This window comes from Oryx dammah, unplaced genomic scaffold, assembly GCF_014754425.2.
Source record: "Oryx dammah isolate SB20612 unplaced genomic scaffold, SCBI_Odam_1.1 HiC_scaffold_2, whole genome shotgun sequence".
NCBI lineage: Eukaryota > Metazoa > Chordata > Mammalia > Artiodactyla > Bovidae > Oryx > Oryx dammah.
In genome coordinates, this window is record NW_024070186.1 from 35,677,931 (window position 1) to 35,696,488 (window position 18,558).

An 18,558-nucleotide genomic window follows, 5' to 3' on the forward strand; every position below is an offset into this window, starting at 1 on the left:
CCCAGGAGCACACTCCCCTCTGGTCACCAGGGCTATATATACTCTAGGGTTGTCCCCTTTGTGGGCTATGTGCATCCTTCTGTTGTATGGAACTGACTCCTGTGGACATTCTGGTAGGTGAGGCTGGCCCCCAGTCTGAGTGGTTGCCAAGCCCTGCCTTGTACAAAGGCTACTGGTTGCTGATTGGCAAGTCTGGGTCATGAGGAAGCTGGTTGTGGAACCCTCAGGTGCCCAGGGACTAGTGCTGGATCATTAGTGGGCTTTTGCTCTGGGCCCTGGAGTGTGTTAAATTTTACTTCTACCCTTTAAGAGTAAAGCCTTAATTCTTTCAATTTACTGCCTCCATGCTGGGTCTCAGAGCATCTGAAGGCTTGTGTGAATCTTTTATAGGTGTACTTTCAGTCTCTTCCAGTTCTCCTATACAAAGCTCTGCTGGTCTTCAAAGTCAGATATTCTGGGGGTTTGTCTTCCTTATGAGGTATCCTAACATGGAGCTTGGACCCTTCAATTCTTAGGGAGAACCTCTGCAATTGCGATTATCTTCCTTTTTATGAGTCACCTACCCAAGAGTGAGGATCTTGATTGTATTATCTCAGCTTCTCCTTCTTTCTCATTGCAGTTCCTTCTTAATATCTTTAGTTGTGGAAAATATTTTTTGCTTCTCTTCAGATCATTCTTATTGATGGTTTCTCTGTAAATAGTTGTGAATTTGGTGTGCCAATGGGGAAGGGTCTTCCCCAAGAGCACAGGGTCTTCCCACTATGCTCTTTTGTCTATTCCCCTCAATCTTGTTCTATCAAGTCTGGAAAGTGGTTTGTGAAGTCATTATTATTATAGAACTATAAATTTCTGTCTTCCATTCTGTAAATTTTTGAATATATATTGTGAGAGTCTTTTTAAAATATTCACATTTTTATTTATTTGACTGTGCTAGGTCTTAGTTGCTGTACATGGGATCTTCTATTTTAGTTGTGGAATGTGGTTCTAGTTCCTTAATCAGGGATGAAACCCAGTCTCCCTGCATTAAGAGTGTAGTCTTAACCACTGGATAGCCAGGGAAGTCCTTTGAAGGTGTTTTACTAGTTTCTGGGTTTCTGACCACTGGTAAGCAGAACTGGTACCTGGAGGTCTCTGGCTACAGGGCCCTGAGCATCCTGGATCCAGTGCCTGTGCACTGGTGTGTGGGACCATGCCCTGGGCCCTCTGGTGGGCAGGGTTGTGTCCAGGGTTGGCTTTGGAGTCAGAGGGTCTTAAAGCAACTTGTTCTCTGATAGGTGGGGCTGCGTTCCCTCCCAGTTAGTTGCTTGATCTGAGATGTCCCAGTACTTGTGCCTGCTGGCTGATGGGCAGAGGCAGAGCTAGGTCCTGATACTAGTAAATTGGAGGGAGGATTCCCACATGGCACTTGCTAGCTCCAGTGTCCATATGGTAGAAGCAGCTCCCCAAAGTGGCCGATACCAGTGTCCACATCTCCAAGATGAGCTCCAGTTGCCCCCCGGCTTCTCTGAGAGACTCTCCAAGGTCAACAGGTGGGCCTGACCCAGGCTCCTGCCAAACTACTGCTTTTGCTCTTTTTCCTGAACTGTATTAAATTTTACTTGTGCCCTTTAAGAGTGAAGTCCTTTTTTCCCACAGCTCTCTATCTCTCCTAAAAGTGAGCCCCACTGGCTTTCAAAACCAACCATTCTGGGTTTTCCCAGTGTGGTCATCTTCCCAATGCAAGGCCTCCAGATTGAGGAACCCAGTGTGGGCCTCTTTTTCTCATTTGGGAGAACTCTTGTTATTCTAATTATTCTCCTATTTGTGGATTGCCTACCTAAGTGTGTGAGTCTTAACTTTACAACAACTGTGCTCCTCCTATCCATTGTTGAGGTTATTTCTTTATGTTTTTAGTTGCAGAAGATTTTTCTGGTAGGTTCTGGTCTTTCTTGTTAATGTGCTGTGCTAAGTTACTTCAGTCATAATTGACTCTGTAACCCCATTGACTGTAGCCCCAGGTTCCTCTGTCCATGGGATTCTCCAGGCAAGAATACTGGAGTGGGTTGCCATTTCCTTCTCAATTCTTGTTAATAGTTGTTCTGTAAATAGTTGTACTTTCAGTGTGCCCATGAGAGGAAGTGAAATCAGGGTCTTCCTATTCTGCCATCTTGGAAACTCTCATCTCCAATATTCCTTGATTTTTATAAAAACCAAGAGTTAGTTCCTATTAGCATGATAGTTCTCCACTATTTCTTTCAGTCTGACATTCTCTGCTATGCTACAAAGCCCCACAAGACTGAGGATTATAATGCACTCCAAATAATATACTGAGATCTGGATGTTCCAGGGAAGGAGGTATTCTTTATATGACTCAAAGAATGCTGCTTCCTTGAAAAGAATTTTGCACTCCCTCTAATACCTATAAGTGTGTAACTGAGTACCTGCTCTGAATGTTCTACAGAACATTCTGTAGAACATCACCACCTCTGGCAGCCTTATCTCAGCATATGGTACATGATCAGTGTAGGGGCAAGTGGTGGCTTACCTAGCACTCCTCAACCTGTGTATCATATGTAAACTAAGTAAATAAGTGCTTACTTTGCAAATACAGCTTTAAGACATATTTTTCAGCATCTTATTCATATTCATGTAAGTTTAGCCCTTATAGGCTTCCCAGTGACAATGTACAGACATCCCTATTCCTGTTGAAAGCTAATTTCCTTTTCTTTTTTGTTCTTGTTCCCCCCCTTTTTTAAATACAGAACAAATGGAAATATTTTTGTACAGTCTTTACACAGAAGGCAACCCTCTAAGTCACTTAAAATATACATGTTGTATTTGTGTAAAAAAACTTTGTATAAATTAAAGATAATTTAAGAATAACTTAAAATTAGTGTTAAAATAATCTAATTTCTTTTTAGTTCAGTTAAGCAGCTCTTTCTGGCCTCATCGGAGAAGGCAATGGCACCCCACTCTAGTATTCTTGCCTGGGAAATCCCACGGGCGGAGGAGCCTGATGGGCTGCAGTAGATAAATCCTGCCTCCTGTCATTTTCTCAGAGAAAATTAGTAACAGAATATCTCTTTAGCAATTCAGAATTTTCAGTGTGTTACCTTTGCTTGATCTCAAAGTCTTAGCTCATTTTATCGATAGGCTTTACTGTCTTTCTTTAACTAAGTTCAAGATTTCAAACTTTCAACTTCCATCTCTGCTTCCATTATCTATCTCTTCTTGTATATTGCTTACTTTTTCTGTTAGAGGCCTTAGCATATTAATCATGATGTTTTTTGCTTTAAATTCTTGGTCTGACAATTGCAACATTCTTGCCATATTCAATTATGGGTTCTTACCCTTAAGTCTTTTCAAACAATTCAGACTAAAATGCCTTTTAGTATGCACTGTAATTTCTTTTGCTGAAAGACACATGTGATCTACTGGGTAAAAGGAAGTGCAGTAGTATGGTGGTGAGGTGTAGGGGAGGGGAAGCATACCATCAGTTCAGTTCAGTTCAGTCGCTCAGTCGTGTCTGACTCTCTGCGACCCCATGAAGTGCAGCACACCAGGACTCCCTGTCCATCACCATCTCCCAGAGTTCACTCAGACTCACGTCCATCGAGTCCGTGATGCCATCCAGCCATCTCATCCTCTGTCGTCCCCTTCTCCTCCTGCCCCCAATCCCTCCCAGCATCAGAGTCTTTTCCAACGAGTCAACTCTTTGCATGAGGTGGCCAAAGTACTGGAGCTTCAGCTTTAGCATCATTCCTTCCAAAGAAATCCCAGGCTTGATCTCCTTCAGAATGGACTGGTTGGATCTCCTTGCAGTCCCAGGGACTCTCAAGAGTCTTCTCCAACACCACAGTTCAAAGCATCAATTCTTTGGCGCTCAGCCTTCTTTACAGTCCAACTCTCACATCCATACATGACCACAGGAAAAACCATAGCTGACCAGACGGACCTTAGTCAGCAAACTAATGTCTCTGCTTTTGAATATACTATCTAGGTTGGTCATAACTTTTCTTCCAAGGAGTAAGCGTCTTTTAATTTCATGGCTGCAGTCACCATCTGCAGTGATTTTGGAGCCCCCAAAAATAAAGTCTGACACTGTTTCCACTGTTTTTTAGTGTTATGCTTAGGTCTTAATCTTTTGGTGAATCTGTGCATTGTTCATAGTTTCTGGCTTCAACCAGACCCACCTTGCACCTTATGGAATACCTGACTATGTTTCTGTAGATTGTAAAGTATGGTTCATTTTTCTGTTCATGGCTTTATCTCTTCAGTGACATCTAGTTATATTGATTACAATTCCATCTCAGTATTTTAATTTATTTACCATTTTTTTAGAATCCAGTCTTTTTCCGTAAACTCTTCCTTAGGAGAGATCACAATGGCAAGCATCTCTTTTTGTTTTACTCTGGCATCAAGGTTGATCTTGGGCCATCAATACTCTGTTTTTATATCACATGTAACATTTGATTTGACCCCAGTTATTCATCAAAAACTCTCAAACACTACCATAAATTTTCACTTACCTCCTCTTCCCTAATTGACTTCCTCACCTTCTACCTACTTTTACATTTGTACCTCATCAGTCACTTGCCCTTTCCTAGTGGGAAAGTTCCCCTTCAACAATGTTTGTGAGATTCCCTTAACTGAATGATAAGTCTGATCAGAACTTCAAAAGCTTTAGTAAATACACCTCAAATTTATTACCTAGGTACCATTAAAATGACTTCAGTTATTGTCAGAATAAATCTTAGAGTGAGAGTTGGGGAAGGAGAACTTTCCAAAAGAGTACCATTGTTTTGCTTCTCCTCCTTTTTTTTTTTTTGTTTGTTTGTTTGTTTAAGTATTGCTTTAGAAGTGGTAGAAGGGAATAACTGGGTCTTCAATTTCAACTGGGATAAAACAAATGAACATCAATTGAACCTATAAGAATACATACACTGACTTTAAACTAGAGTGTAACTTTGTACCACGCCCCTCTTAACTAACATAGTCTTTTAACCCACAGAATATTCTTCTATGAGATGGGTCCCTGTACTTGGTGAGTGCCTTTAGAAAAATTGCTGGTTTTGCATCAGCAGTTACAGTAACTAGAGAAGAATTATTGCTTCCTTAACTTTGTGGCTCTGTGTGTCAACAGAAAAAATAGCTAGAAAAATCAAAGCCAGATGGCTCTAGAGGAAATGCCTGTAATACTTCGGCTGTTGTTAAGACACCCTGGGAGGACTTCTTTTATGACCGGTCACCATGGCTCTGCTTTACTGGTCCATCTGTTCCCTAGATCTTGTATAAGACCACTTGTGGCCGCAGTTAACTTTAACTGAGCAGCAAAGTACCTTGTTCTAGCTCCACATAGCCTGCTAAAAACAAATAACTTTGGTGGCATAAAGGAGTAAAGAACAGACAAGACAAGATGTTGAATGTGCTGCTTGTAGACTAACAAAGCCTCAGCTAAAACAGAAACATTTAAGACAACTTGACAAATCACTTTTAAGTCAGCAGAACTGTCTTCTATTTTTTTCCACATAAAGTGATCTTTTGACAATGGGAAACCTAGAAAAGTTGTGAAAATTAATTTCCTTCTCCAGTAACCTGAAGAAAACAATCTTTTATAATTTTGCTCAACCACTTATATAAGATTGGCTAGCATGAGAATGATAGTCTGTATGAAATCCACAAATTCCTTAGTTTCAATAAGGTTAACAGATAGCATTGTTAAGAAATTATCATACCTGTTAAACCCAGTGGCATATGGGTAAAACAGCTCTCACAGATGGGGGAAACCCCTAATCTTGAAGGCTTGGCAGAATTTCATTATGTAACCCATGGCCCATTTAAACTTCCAATGGTTTAAGAACAGGCTTGCAAAATTCCTGAATATTTAAAATTCAGCTCTCAAAGCCTCAATTTAGTAAATGCCAGCTCACCTCTGGACACATTGCAAATACCTAGCACAGTTATGGTTTATAGCAGGTGTGTTTGGATATGGAAAGTTTCTTGCAAAGTCATGATGGGAAGGAATCTGATACGTATAATAGGCATGACATTCCCTGGAATGGTTTAGCAAACACCAAAAATAGGAGTTTGGTTCAAAGGCTTTTTATTGCTTTTCGCAAACTGCTAAGGACATTGTTGGATTATGTTGCATAGGAATTTTCCTATACAGTTTCAGATTTACAATAGCTTGAAAGATTGAGACAAAATTGGAACATAGTGTTGGTAGTCAGTTTTAGTCAACAGTGCAAGGCAAAAATGCACTGAATCCTCCTAACATATGGTAACCGAAATTATAGTAGGAAATGGGCAATCTCATTATTTAATAAATCTCTGTCCTTTAATCTATGTATCTTAACTGGAGATGTTTTTAATTTCAGTGGAATGTAAGAATAAATGTGTCAATGGCTATGCATTCTGGGGTGGTTGGCATCTAATTGCCAAAAGGAATATAAGATTGACAAGAGATGCAAACTATAAAGCACCTGAAAGTTTTCAGGTTCTTTAGAATGGAACAAAAGGATCTAATTGCAGAGTTTATTGGTGTTCTGTTTTCTGCTTTGCAGAGTTCCATGAAGATTATCATCCAAGTAATTATTAAGCAAAAAAAAAAAAAAAAACCCACAAACCTCCCCAATATCTCTAATATTGTCATGCTGTGTTGACAGATTTAGGACCTGTTCTCCAAGGGTACAATCTTTATATTAAAAATGGCTAAAAGAGATATATGTAGTTTTGACAAGATGTGAGTAGATTTTACATGTTCATGCCTTTTCTCATTTTTTTTTTTGTTATGAGAAGGATTTATTTTATTATTAGAAGAGACAGCCTACAGCCAGAAATATTCCCCCCAAATGACCTGGAATAATTTGAGGAGCTTGATTTGAAGTCAAAGTAAAGTACAGAAGTACATTTTGCTACAAAGTAGTTTGAGAATTTTTTGAAATATGTTTCTATAAGTTAAATATTGAAATACTTTGCATCTTAATAAAGTATATATATATATTTTTTCTTTTTATTAATTCTGTAAAATCACTCTTCTAAAAAAGCAGTGAGTGACTGGATTAGGAGAATTATACTCTAATACTAGTTTGCCTGGGTTGAAATCTTGGTTCATTGGCCATTTAAAAAACATTTACTTGTACTTCATTTCCTCCATCTGTAAATAAGTATTATAATGATAATATTTTCTTCACATGGTTATTGCAAATATTAAAAAGGTTAATGTATATATTTTAACAAAAATCATGTCCTACTAAAAGTACTTTCCTGTAATTTGTTCTTCTGACTTCATAATACAGTTCAATCATTTAACCTGTAATCCTGAGTTTTTGTAAAACATTCCTGATATATATATATATATATACTATATTTATACATATATATATATATATACTATATTTATACATATATATATATATATATAGACTACATCTTGACATATTTTTCAAGCATCTTACTACCGATAATACTAAAATGATTTTCAGTACTTCAAGTTCTGATACTTACTTATAGAGTCAATAAACAGTTTATAATGTTTTTAAATAACACTATCAGTAAAGAGGACATTTGATTAACAGTTAATAGCATACTTACATCTAACCTAGAAATTTAAGGTTGAAAATGTATTTTCTATTGCCAAGAAATTAGTATTTGTTTGAATGTGTTTGGGAGAGTTGAATACAGGATATTTGGAATACAGAATGCAGTCCTGGTTTCCCCGTTTCATGGAAAAGTAACCCACACTATTTAAAAAGAGTTGTTTCACTGGCTCATGGGTATATACTTGGAATAAGTGAAACTGATATCGGTCTTGAATAGTCTTTACTTTAGGCAGTGCCACAGAGGCACTGCTGCACATACTATCATATGGATCTACTTCCTTTCTAGCGAACTGTGCCAGAGCTTTAGAGCTGCTAATAACTCCTAGAAGGACCTCTAACTTGCAGTTTTTAAAGCCCTAGTTTCTGTCCTCCCTGTGAATTACTGACTCAATTATCTGGTGAGAAGTCTTCTATTTAGTAGCAGTAACTGCTGAATTGTTCTGTAAAGTAAAATTAATAAACCTTCCAGGATGAAAAGTATTAGAAGACAGAAGGTTGCCAAAAGGGTCTGTTTTAAACTAACATGTGCATATGTTGAAAGCATACATACAGAACCTCTTCGTAGTTTCACAGGAAAAGGTGGCAACCCAACCTCAGCATGATAGCAATTATGTATAAAGAATAATGCATTCTCAACTTCAGTGTGATACAGTTTATATTTTTAGGTACAGTGTGATTTTTAAGTCTGTTAGGTTGGTAATTAAAATTAAGGTAGGTACATGAATAATTCATGATGAGCGAAAAAAGGCTTATATATGAAAAATGATGCCACTAGTCAGGTATTTAGGAATTAGAAAATTTCTTCTTTCAGAAATTCATTACCTCCAATGAAAAGTGCATACTTTTTATAGCAAAAGTAAATCTGTCTTGATTCCTTTACTCCTTGGGACTCCTAATGGAGTAAGGAGCACAAACCAAAATGAAATCCTGAAATATTTTCATTTGTGCCAACCTGAAGAAGAATTTCAGAAGTCTTTGTAGTTATTTCAAAGTCCATTAATCAATTTTAACTTAGGGTAACTTTATGTTTCTTTGTAATGTTGAATCTTTGGATTGAATTTTAAATCTTGAACAATAGTGAATTTAACCATTTAGAGTAAGAACAGCTAAATTTAAGGTAATATTGTAGTTGTGACATCAAATTCAAGAAAAGATAGGCTATCTGGTCTTATCATTTTATAACCACTTTGTGATAGATCATAGAACATTGCAGGCAAATCTGGGACTCTGCTCTTGCATTGATTCTACTTGTCAGGTTTTCCTCTAAAACCACAGTGCCTCCCTGCAATTCACTCACATTTGAGTGGGGCACAGTTCTTGCTGCAAGAATCAAGAGCCTACCTGCATCCACAACAAAACATTAATCATAAAGACTTATTCAGTGCCCTTGTACTGCATTATGCTACTAATCCTACTAAGCATAGTTTAGTGTCTGAAATCCTCTTAAATGAGGCCTTTGTTAATAATTTTCCATGGTAACTTATTTGATCTCGGATCTGGGAAATATATTCCTCTCATTTGGGATATTTAATTCTCTAAATCTATGATGTGTTGATTAATTCCAGGCTCTTTAGTTACAAGAAACTGTACATAACATCTAAGCAAAATTAGTAAAGGCTCAAGACTATTCTTGTGTCTGCATATTATGTATCATCATTTAAACGACATTAAGCCTACTTATAAAAATGAGACTACAATAATACTATTAAACACATAAATTTAATTTTCTGGGCCATTATTAAACAAGTCCTAAAAAAGGTAGAAAACAGATTAGGTTGCCATGCATATCTTTATTAAAATAGGAAGGCATTTTAGAATTAGAAGACAAATTAATGTCAAAACCTATCATGGAATTAGTGTATTATTATATTCTGATCTTTTTGACAACTGTTTTTTGTCATTGAGAATAAAATTCCTCATAAATAAGTCCTAATATAATTATTTCAATAAGAAAAATATCTTGTTAACAGATCAAATTACCTTGCATTTGACCAGAAATATTTACTACTTATGTCGATAACGTCTCCAATTTTTCATGGTTTACTTAAATTATAATACTAGGTAACAAATTAGCCATTGATGGTATTTAGTTAAATAAATTATATATATATATATATAGGGGCTTCCCTGGTGGCTCAGCGGTAAACGAATCTGCCTGCAGTGCAGGAGATGCAGGAGACCTGGGTTCGATCCCTGGGTCAGGAAGATCCTCTGGAGGAGGGCATGGCAACCCACTCCAGTATTCTTGCCTGGAGAATCCCCATGGACAGAGGAGCCTGGTGGGCTACAGTCCATAGGGTCGCAAAGAGTCAGACAGGACTGAAGCAACTTAGCACGCATGCATATGTAACTATAGTATATGTTTTCTCATAAAAATAATGCCACACATACTAGTAACATGCATAGCAACCTTTAAAATTACAAATTGAAAGATTGTTGTTTAGTCGCTAAGTCATGGTCTGATTTGGTGACCCAATAGACTTAGCTTGCCAGATCTCCTCTGGAATTTGAATAGGGGTCGAACCTACATCTCCTGCATTGTAAAACCTACATCTCCTGCATTGTACGCGGATTCTTTACTGAAGGATACAAGACCAATAAACCTTTACAGTCAAGGCACAATTCACTTTGACCCTAAAGGAATTAGGAGAGGTTGGGAGGAATGACCACCTCTAAAATCAGAAGCAAGGAAAAGGCTCACAGGGTATAGATTTTTGGAGGGGAGGGAATATATGCAACGTGTATATTATACTCACATATAATCTGAGTATTCACTGCCTGCCTTGAGTCAGATGAAATTAGCAATAATTTTATTGTTTAGCAAATATTCACCCTTTTCATGACAAAATTATATTTCCCATCTCCTAGACTCTGACCAGGCATCAGTGAGATATTAGCAAATGGAACACAAGCAGGGAAATGTGCTGGGAAGTGTAGCTTGCCCTCTTACCTTCCTGTCTTTCTTCATGAGAAGAAAATAACTTGGTTAGCTATTGCTTTAAAGAAGACATAATGCATAAAACTGAGATAAAACCAAACCCAGTTTAGATTAGTCAAACTGCAGCCAATCTGTGGAGGCAAAGGCAAGAAATAGCCTCCCTGGATATTTGTGGGGAATTCGTTCTGGAACCTACTGAAGATACTAAAATCCATGGGTGCTCAAGTCCCATAGTCCAACCTCTGTACACAGATTCAGCCAACCTTGGATCTGCTGTATGTATTTATTGAAAAAAACACCTGGGTATAAGTGGACCCTCATAGTTCAAACCTATGTTGTTTAAGGGTCGACTATACATGCTTTCTAAAAAATGCTACCATGTTCTGGAATGGGTGATCATGCAGCATTATTGAGGCCATAGCCCAGCTGACACATTCTTTAACTCAAGCAAGCATTAGATTAAGCCTATACAGTGGAATCCAAAGTAACTAACATTAACAAGAACAGTGATGATGACCTTGGTAGCAGCCATGATGAAAACATAAGTATTTTAATTGCATTGCTTTATTTTATATAAAAGACACTATTCTCATACTTGGAATACTTAAAATTTTAGCTTTACTCATTTGGAAATGTAATATTTGCATGTAACTTGAACCCCCGACTGCCTTGGAATAAGTTTACCCAACACTTTATTGTGGTTGAACTACTCTCACTGTGAAAGTGAAGTCGCTCAGTTGCGTTCGACTCTTTGCGACCCAGGGATGGTAGCCTACCAGGCTCCACAGTCCATGGGATTTTCCAGGCAAGAATACTGGAGTGCGCTGCTATTTCCTTCTCCAGGGGATCTTCCCACCTCAGGGATCGAACCCGGGTCTCCTGCATGGCAGACAGACGCTTTACCATCTGAGCCACTAGAATAAACCCTGTCTTCATATGAGAACTTTAGTTTTATGGGTGAATGACAACAAAGACAGACCTCCTTGTCACTGATGCTGTGTGGCTTTGCCTTTGTGACTCTCTTCCCTTTGTTTATTATTCACTCTTTATGGGCTTCTCAGGCGGCTCAGACAGTAAATAATCTGCCTGAAGTGAGGGAGACCCAGGTTGGATCCCTGGATAAGGAAGATCCCCTAGAGAAGGAAATGGCAACCCACTCTAGTATTCTTGTCTGGAGAATTCCATGGACAGAGGAGACTGATGGGATACAGTCCGTGGGGTTACAAAGAGTGGATACAGTTCGTGGGGTTGCAAAGCCCATAAAGAGTGGATACAGCTGAGGGACTAACACTTTACCTCACTCTTTAAACAGGCAAATGACCTTTGAGAATATATTGTTTCATCCTTTCACTAGCATACAACATGACTTTCTTAAGTATTATAGAAAGACAAGCACAATAGAACCTATCTATTAACTCCTGAGAGGGAGAGACGAGGAAGGGAGAGAAGGAGGGAGAGAGAAATAAAGGTACAGAGAAATAAAAGATTAATTTTACCCAAGGTTAAAAAATCTTCAAAAACAAGGAATCATTTCTACATTTTAAAGACATTAAAATTTAATAATGTGGAGGGGGAAAGAGGTTTAGTCACGTCCTAAACACTGGAAAGAGTATGTTCAGGGCTATGGAACATAGGGAGCACTGGAGAAGAGGAGGAAAGGTAAAAGAAGAGAAAATGAATCAGAAGATATGTAAACCAAGCCACGCATGGTAGAGAGGGATACTGGTGGTGAAAGTTGAAAAGTGAAAATGGAGATTAGGTACTTTGAAACTGGGCATTTACTCAATCAGTGTGTGGTTTTTAGAAAGGGAAATTAAATTTATCTTGTTTTAAAAATAACCTTTGTTGTTAATGTGGAAAAGAGATGGTGATGGAAAGGACCTGGAGACAGACCAGTGAGAAGTGATTATTTTCATACTTCTGGAATTCTCATAGAGGCTGTGAGGATGGAGAAGAGGGGTGCATCGGAGACAACCCAGAAGGCAGTGGAAATTCCAGGACTTAGTAACAGCCTGGTTTACCCATTTGCTCTGTGTTCCCCACTCCAATATTAATATCCCAGCTCAGAGTCATGTACTATGTTTGTCATCCTCTACCACATGGGATGAAAAGGAAAAATGTAAACGTGAGCAAGACAAAAATTAATTTTCATTTTATAGTCAATGCAGTCCTGGTTCTACTAGACCTTAACTTACGAATTCTCAAAAAATGCCAGCACTTTAATTATTAATGAACAAATAAATGCCAATCACACATGAATTTGATCCACTCATTGGCCCAAGCTCAAAAGGAGGTCTTAGTGTGTTAGCCAATTCATTATTGAATGTTTTTGAAAGAAAAAAATAAAGTGTGTCTTTTAAATATGTAAAATTGACATAATACAAACAGTTTTCGATTTTCATTCAGTTTCTTAAACTAATTTTTCAATAATATTAAAGATAGTTTAATGTACAAAGCTATATTATCAATATAATATTTTTATATATTTTAATTATCATTATATTGTTAATAATAATTATTAACAATAAATACGCATGGAAGAGATATCTCAGAAGGAAAAGGACCACATGCTACCAAGTATAGTTCTGCGAGTGTTTTATTCTGGCTTTGTTAATCATATGCAAATATGTATTAGAACCTTGATACATTCATCTTCATAATGTGTTTCCAGCTTGTTAAAGTGAAGTTTAAGAAGCTCCTGGAGGAGTAATAGGCTGCATATAATGGACTAGGGAGTGAAAAGTTTGGTCCTATATGCTTAATTAGTTTCTAATTTTCCTATAATCTCATCATGAGTCTCAAACAGAAAATAATATTGACCATACATATAGTACAAGTGGGTGCTGGCATTTTAGATCATTCTCAAGGGGGATGACTAAATTATTTACCAAGAGTTAATGTATTACTCATTCAAATTAAACTTCACCTTTAGTGTAGTTTTAAATTCAGTGAGTAAATAGCACCCTGTGAACATCATAAGCTTACTGTTAAATTTAAGTAAATTAAGGTCCAGTATCAAGTCTGTGAAGAAATTATCTCTGCCCTGCCCCCCTTACAGAAGAAGGGTTCACGTCATATTCTATATCAGGGAAAGAGAAAAGGTAAACAGAAAGAAAGTGAGTAAGCAATAATGACAACAACAGAAAACAGAAACTGTCTGTCTAGTTCTAGACCCAAACTGAACCAAACCTGGAGATTTCTTGGGAATGGCTCTCTAACAAAAGTAATTTCATCCTGATCTTTCTAATGTGATGCTGCTGATATGTAACAACCTCTGTTAATATAATAATCATGTAAGAAAATTACTGATTTTCTGCCATGAACACTCACTACAAATTTGATGAGTGCTTGGCTGATTTTCTATCTTTAAAATTTTACTAGTTTTGCTAAAATCTGCAATCTGATGAAAACTTTTCTACAAGTAGACTTATTTTTTTCCAAAGTACTTTCTGGTAAGTGTTCAACACCTAATAAACAAGCATTCTGATGGCCTTGGCAAAACCGTGATTCATTGAGTAGAAGTGTATTTCAGTGACCCTTTTTATATGAAGCAGTGATATTCACCATGTTCAAATGAGCATGTATATTTTTATAGGAACAGCGTGATCATATAAAACCATACCAGGCTGAAAATTTAAGGAAACATTCCTTAAATGTCCCTACAGCAGACTGTGTAGGCCATCTTCAGTAGAAAGTTTCTATGGCCTGGACACACTGTCTGTTACAGATACATTGGCATTTAAACATTTTGATGATTCTAGACACACTTATTGTCACCCTATTTATTTAACTTATATGCAGATTACATCATGAGAAATGCTGGGCAGGAGGAAGGACAAGCTGGAATCAAGATTGCAAGAAGAAATATCAATAATCTCAGATATGCAGATGACTCCACCCTTATGGCAGAAAGTGAAGAAGAACTAAAGAGCCTCTTGATGAAAGTGAAAGAGGAGAGTGAAACAGTTGGCTTAAAGCTCAACATTCAGAAAACTAAGATCATGGCATCCAGTCCCATCACTTCATGGGAAATAGTTGGGGAAACAGTGGAAACAGTGGCTGACTTTATTTTTCTGGGCTCCAAAATCACTGCAGATGGTGATTGCAGACATGAAATTAAAAGACGGTTACTCCTTGGAAGGAAAGTTATAACCAACCTAGACAGCATATTAGAAAGCAGAGACATTACTTTGCCAACAAAGGTCTGTCTAGTCAAGGCTATGGTTTTTCCAGTGGTCATGTATGGATGTGAGAGTTGGACTATAAAGAAAGCTAAGTGCAGAAGAATCGATGCTTTTCTACTGTGGTGTTGGAGAAGATTCTTGAGAGTCCCTTGGACTGCAAGGAGATCCAACCAGTTCCTTCTAAAGGAGATCAGTCCTGGGTGTTCTTTGGAAGGACTGTTGCTAAAGCTGAAACTCCAATACTTTGGCCACCTGATGCGAAGAGCTGACTCATTGGAAAAGACCCTGATGCTAGGAAAGATTGAGGGCAGGAGGAGAAGGGGAACACAGAGGATGAGATGGTTGTATGGTATCACCGACTCAATGGACATGGGTTTGGGTGGACTCTGGGAGTTGGTGATGGACAGGGAGGCCTGCGTGCTGCGATTCATGGCATCGCAAAGAGTCGGACACGACTGTGCAACTGAACTGAACTGAACTGAGACACACTTAGGCAGATGTTCCAGACTCACACTCCAGGGAGTGACTCATAAATGACTCTAGGAACTGCTGTTCAAAAGAATGAACTGGTCTAGACATAAAGACCATCTCGGCAGCAGCCCAGAGGAACCTGGCCTGTGCAAGGAGGTGACCAAGTTGAAATATTGAATAATTGCTAGTGGACCATCTTGTGTGTACATAAGTGCTTACATATGATTTCTCCAGGGTTTAGTTAGCCATGGTTTTAGATAATCTTACACTGTTGGGTAAGTAATGCTTTTGCTGCCAAGTCTCTCAGACAAATTTGGACAGAATCTATTTATATCGTCTATGACTTATATTTGGGGCTTCCCTGGTGGGTCAGAGGTTAAAGCATCTGCCTGCAATGCAGGAGACCGGGGTTCAATCCCTGGTTTGGGAAGCTCTCCTGGAGAAGGAAATGGCAACCCACTCCAGTATTCTTGCCTGGAGAATCCCATGGATGTAGGAGCCTAGTAGACTACAGTCCATGGGATCGCAAGAGTTGGACACAACTGAGCGACTTTTAGTAGCAAAGAATATTCTACTCTCAATAATTTTATCACTGAACTAATTATTTTGTATGAGATGAATGTGGTTGATTTTAGAATGAATTATTTTAATAATACCATTCATTTACATTTTAATATTAACAGTTAAGATTTGTGAGAATGGTGTGTCACAATGCATAGTTAGTTTACTAAATATTACAGTTGGTCTTTTTCAGTCATCATTCTGTTCCAGAAGAGTTTGTTGGATAGGCACTGCACATTTGGAATATGAAAATCAAGATGTTGATGCAAAATATATTAAAAATTATAATCTCTGATATCAAATATATATGATCCATTTTGAAAACAAGCCACACCAAAGTGGGAAATACAAACATCATACTCAAGCAACTTCTAGTGGTTCTTTAAAGTCTAATTTAGGCATATGCTGTCATTCAGATCTCTCAGTAATAGAATACTTAACTTTTTATCCTACCTTCCATTATTTCTATATTACTTTACAGTCAAATCTTTTACTTCACAACCTACTGGATATTTTATGCTCCTCTACATGCTTTTTTTCATGGCAGAGTAAGTGAAGTTATATAAGGACAAGATGGAGAAGATCACAGATGAAATGGGAGACAGAAACTTGTGACCTGAAAAGAAAACAAAACAATGGCCAGCTGCAAAAAGATCTTGGTTGTCAGGCAGAGGAGCTTAGAACTGATTTGGTGGGTGCCTTGGTGCCTCTGCATTTTCTCTTTCACTATTGTTTTTTTGTGTGAATGCTCTGTCTCCATTTCTGGGCCTTGGACCTCAGTTGTCTGGATCTCTGGTTCCAAGGCCATTCTGAACTTACAAAGAAGGTTCAACTCAAACGTTGACAGATGGAATACGAACAAGAAAACAAGAAAGGGCTATTTCTTATTGTCCACTTTATGCAACTAAGGGAAACACTTCAGTTTTAAGGAACTGTCTTCTTTCCTTAGGCCAAAATTAAGCTTTCAGGTTTACAGGTAGTAGAAAATCAAGCATCACCTCCCCTCTTGCTACCAACAAAAGAAAACAAACCTTGTAGCCAGGACAGCAGGAACCTGGCTTTGTGAAATTGCAATCAAAGCTGCTCTGTTGATCAGCCAGCAATGGATCTCAAGTGGTAATCTGGGAACATGCCACCACCGTGATGCTTTCAATCCTAGTTAGCAAATACCCCCTTCTAAGATGAAATCTGTCTCCGATGAGTAGCCATCAGGGCCATAAGGCTGATAAACCCAAATGAAAATTTTTTTCTTTCGTCCAAATCTCATTATAAATTAGGCACATTTTAGAAACAACTATTGTTTCACATTACCCACTTTTTAAACCAAATTCAAAAAGTTAGTTTCATGACCGTGGCGTTCTGGGATATGTGTGCCAATATAAAATGTATCGTGGTATGCCATTTATCTTTTCAAAGGTAAAATGAACATAAAATTACAGAAGAATACAGTTAAACCTTCAGACATATTCAGAGAAACAGAGATGTACAGCTAAACCTTCTGACAAGAAAATTTTAAATGACAAAAAATATGAAGAAAAATCATACACTAGCGTATAGTAAAACTTATGTATGTTTTTCTCTTCTTAAAAAAATCAATGTTACTTTTGAGTATCTGAATATGTGATACTGATACATTTAGTAACATGATACTTCAAATTTTCTTGAGGTTTTTATGGAGCTTAGTTTAGCTCAGACAAACTGTTCTGAGGGAAAATTTATTTAGCAAATACTACTTTCAAATTTAGGGAGTTTTTCATTATAATCATTTTACTTTGGTAAGATTAAAAGCTAGTGAAAATTTTGAGTAATGACTTAATTCCTGTGAAGGAAGCAAACATGTACATATATCACATCTAAAATATTCTTTTTTTGCCTCTTGAAGAAATAAAATTAAATCATGACAATCAGTGAATTTAAATACACTCTTGAGAAGTGCATAAACATTAAATAAAATGATGAGATTTCTATTTTAAAAGAGGTTATTAATTTTATAATCTATGGTATATATAGGAGACTCAATGAAAAAGTAGTCTTTAGGGTTTTTGCCTTTTATGTGATGGAGTTTAAAAAGATGAAAGGCAAGCTTTTGTGTTTACATCTGGAGTATAAAAGCGGCTCAGTATGAGAAAAGGACATTCCATGAAATACTATGTTAGAAACATTCTCAGTCAGAATTCCAGAAACAGCGAGATGTTAAATAGATAATTAAAATGTCTTCAAGGTTTAAACCATAGGGACTTAGGGTTTTAATCATGTAGTGTATATTCATCAGAAGTTTTTGCTTTTATCTTGATCAGATTTTGATGCTGTCTTTGGAGGAAGAAAGACCAAGCTCTGTACTTCTGAAATTCTTTGGTTTGATAGGATCTTATATTAGAATGCTTAACTCAAAATAGCTATCATTTTATTAGATGGCTGGCAGAAGCCTTCAGCAGAGCTGTCTTGCAGAAGCATAATGGGCTTCTCCATTTCTGATGAAATTGGAAATCTGTGGGAACTTCTGTGTCATGGCATAGGAATTGTGTTACCCATGGTGTAAGATTTTTCTTTTCACGAAGGGAAGCAAACAGTATATTGTAACTAATCACAGATTTAATGTAAACAGGCTTTGGTCCAAATTATTTTTAAAAATGTAATGCAACTATGAGAGCAAAGGTTTGGCAGCAAGATGTGTATTAGATAAAGGGACAGCTAAATACATCTTAGAATACTTATATCAGCAAGGATATACAGCTTAAAAATTTACCCATTCTTGTCTCTTGACCTATGTACATTATTTTTTCCTACTTCACTCTCTACATCTGAAAAAGTCACCGTAAATATG